The following is a 3,902-nucleotide window of genomic DNA, read 5'->3' on the forward strand; positions in this document are numbered from 1 at the left end:
AGCCCACGGAATGGGAGAAGATATTTGCAAATGATGCTACAGATAAAAGACTTGTATCCAAGATCTACAAAGAACTTCTCAAACTCAATACACGTGAAACAAATAACCAAATCAATAAATGGGCAGAAGATATGAACAGACACTTTTCCAATGAAGACATACAAATGGCTAACAGACACATGTAAAATGTTCAAAATCATTAGCCATCAGGGAAATTCAAATCAAAACCACCTTGAGATACCACCTTACACCAGTTAGAATGGCAAAAATGGACAAGACAGGAAACAACAAATGTTGGAGAGGATATGGAGAAAGGGGATCCCTCTTACACTGTTGGTGGGAATGCAAGTTGGTGGAGCCACTTTGGAAAAGAGTGTGGAGGTCCCTTAAAAAGTTAAAAATAGAGCTACCCTATGATCCAGCAATTGCACTACTGGGTATTTACCCCAAAGATACAGACGTAGTGAAGAGAAGGGCCATATGCACCCCAATGTTCATAGCAGCAATGTCCACAATAGCTAAATCATGGAAGGAGCCGATGCCCTTCAACAGATGACTGGATTAAGAAGCTGTGGTCCATATATACAATGGAATATTACTCAGCCGTCAGAAAGAACGATTTCTCAACATTTGCAGCAACATGGACGGGACTGGAGGAGATTATGCTAAGTGAAATAAGTCAAGCAGAGAAAGACAATTATCATATGGTTTCACTCATATATGGAACATGAGAGATCGGAGAATCGGTGGGAGAGGGACGGGAGGAATGAAGGGGGGTAAACAGAAGGGGGAATGAACCATGAGAGACTGTGGACTCTGGGAAACAAACTGAGGGCTTCAGAGGGGAGAGGGGTGGGGGATTGGGATAGGCCGGTGATGGGTATTAAGGAGGGCACATATTGCATGGTGCACTGGGTGTTATATGCAAGTAATGAATCATGGAACATTGCATCAAGAACTGGGGATGTACTGTATGGTGACTAACATAACAAAATAAATATCATTTTAAAAATATAAAAATAAAAAAAGAAATTAAAAAAAAGAAATTTAGAAAGTTTAATTCATGAGAAATCTAACCTTGCTCTTATACAAACCAAAATATTGTGCTAACATTATTTTTATACGGTAAACTACTTTTTAAAGACTCAATCATGCCAAAAAGCTGTTTCAGCTTGGAATTAAAGCTTTTTCTTATCTTGCGACAAAAGCTATTCTGAACATAAATTTTTGAGTGTCCACACACACATCAAAAACTACGATCGATAACCTTGTCTTTCTTTGTATTAGATCTCTTTTGCTGTTTTGGAGGGTTAGATATTTCTAGTGTGCACATAACTAAGAATGTTCTGGGGGTTTTGATTTTTGCAGGTTTTTTTTTTTTTAATAGCTAATCTTTAGAATTTCCCAAAAGAGAGAATAGAGGAGAGGAACAAAAAGAGTGAGAAGCACCTGGCTTTGGACCAACATGAAATTGTCATTTTAAAAGTCTACCTACATTTCCTCTGCAAGGGGAGAGAAGAAACTTTAGATGTAGAGAAACAAAAGAAACCTTGGGGCATCTGAGTAGCACAGTTGGTTAAATGTCCAGCTCTTGGTTTCAGCTTGGGTCATGGTCTTAGGGTTGTGGTCTCAGGGTTGTGGTCTCAGGATCGCGGTGTCAGGATCGCGGTCTCAGGATCGTGGTCTCAGGATCGTGGGATCAAATGCTCAGTGTGAGCCCAGCTCACGTTGGGCTCCATGCTCAGTGTGGAATCTGCTTGAGATTCACTCCCCCCCGCTCTGCCCCTGCTCACACACACTATCTCTCTCTCTCTCTCTCAAAATAAATAAATAAAAATTTTTTTAAAAGAGAAGAAAAACAAAAGAAACCACATTACAGCTAGTTCAGACAGTAACTTGGGGCTTGACTATTTTCTCAAGCCATACAATTAGAAAGCCAGCCCTTATTAATCCCAAGGTAGGGAAACAAGGAGTGGTATGCTTCCTACATTAAATAAAACTATCTTTTTGATATGCAAGAGATCTTTTCATGAGGGTTTCTTTGCTTTTTGCCCTCAGATATGAACAATGTTTGTTCTAAATCTTCTGTCCTAAATGAACAATCTTTTCAATGTCAAAATCTCCCCAAGTGGCCACTGCAATTCCAACTGTCACTGGTGAAACTGCACCACTTAGAGAACTAAGGGTACAAGTTGGTGGTATTAGAGTGAGAAAACATGCAGAAAGGAATGTGGATGTGGAATAGGCATAGTTTTAATTGAGAAAGAAGCCATGGAACTGAATGGTCCAAAAGGATGGTGCATGTGTAACTCTATTTTTCTGGAGCTTGACCAAAGGCCTATCAGTCAGCATCTACCAGGGCCAGCCCAACCTCCTAAATCCAGGCAGACTAAACTGAACAAAATAGTTCTCAGCGACATAAGGACAAGGATCAAAGAAGAAATCTTTACGAGGTTTTAAAATGATGACCTAAGGGATGCCTGAGTGGCTCAGTCGGTTAAGCATCTGCCTTCGGCTCAGGTCATGATCCCAGGGTTCTGGAATCCAGTCCTGTGTCAGGAATCCTTGCTCAGTAGGGGGTCTGCTTCTCCCTCTGCCTGCAGCTCCCTTGCTTGTGCATTCTCTCTGACAAATAAATAAACAAAATTTAAAAATAATAATAATGATGACCTAAGACAAAGCACGTCCAGAGAACCACAGGGCCAGCAGGAAAACAGATTTATCTGGCTTATGCCCACCTTTCCCTATAGAATTTCCATCTTCAAGAAATAACAGGTGCTGGTAAGGTTGTGGAGAAAAGGGAACACTTGCTCAGTGTTGGTGGGAAGGCAAGTTAGTGCAGCCACTATGGAAAACAGCATGGATGTTCCTCAAAAAATTAAAAATAGAACTACCATGTGATCCAACAATTCTACTACTGGATATTTATCTGAAAAAAATGAAATCATTATCTCAAAAAGATATCTGCACTGCCATGTTCGCTGCATATTATTTACAATAGCCAAGACATGGAAACAACCTAGTGTCCACCATGGATGAATAAATAAAGAAGATGTGGTATATTCATACAATGGAATATTATTCAGCCATAAAAAGAAGGAAATAATGCTATTTCTGACAATATGGATGGACCTAGAAGGCATTACAGCATTACGCTAAGTAAAATAAGTCAATTTTGTATGTATATATAGCATATGATCTCACTCATTTGTAGAATTTAAGAAACAAAACAGAGGGGGTGCCTCAGTGGCTCAGTCAGTTAAGCGTCTGCCTTCCACTCAGGTCATAATCCCAGGGTCCTGGGATCGAACCCTGCATCAGGCTCCCTGCTCATTAAAACTTGTCAATAACCACAGCAATTGTGTAGAACTTAGATCTGCAGAAGATATTTTTCAGGGGGAGGGGGAGGGGTAGTACCTTATATGACATCATTTAGAGTTGCCAGCATGGCGATGATAAAAGGCAGACCAACTTATAACCGGTCTTACTATTTTTAAATTATCTGCAGACACACCCTTTATTGCCTACATTCTGGGTGGAAGCTTCCATTACCCATCCTTGGTCAACCGCCACATTCCTTGCAGAAGGCCCCAGGGTGGAAGCATGCAGAGCAAGGGGCCAAGTGGCTGAGACAATGACAGCAAGGGGGAGTAGAGGGGCTCAGAAGTAGAAGAGGATGAGGTAAGGCCATATAGACCCCAATGAGGATTTCAGCTTTCACTCTGGGTGATGTGCAGAGGTCTAGCTGAGGACTGACATGTCTTGGATGTATCTGAGGAACAGGGAGAACCAGAGGACTCATCCATGGGAGATAGGGTATATAAGAAAGGTCCAGAGAATAGGCAGTGGTTGCCAGATGAGACAATGAGAAAATGCCTCCTCTGTGAAAACCTATCTTGGAT

The sequence above is a fragment of the Ursus maritimus genome, unplaced genomic scaffold, assembly GCF_017311325.1.
Source record: "Ursus maritimus isolate PB19 unplaced genomic scaffold, ASM1731132v1 scaffold_15, whole genome shotgun sequence".
NCBI lineage: Eukaryota > Metazoa > Chordata > Mammalia > Carnivora > Ursidae > Ursus > Ursus maritimus.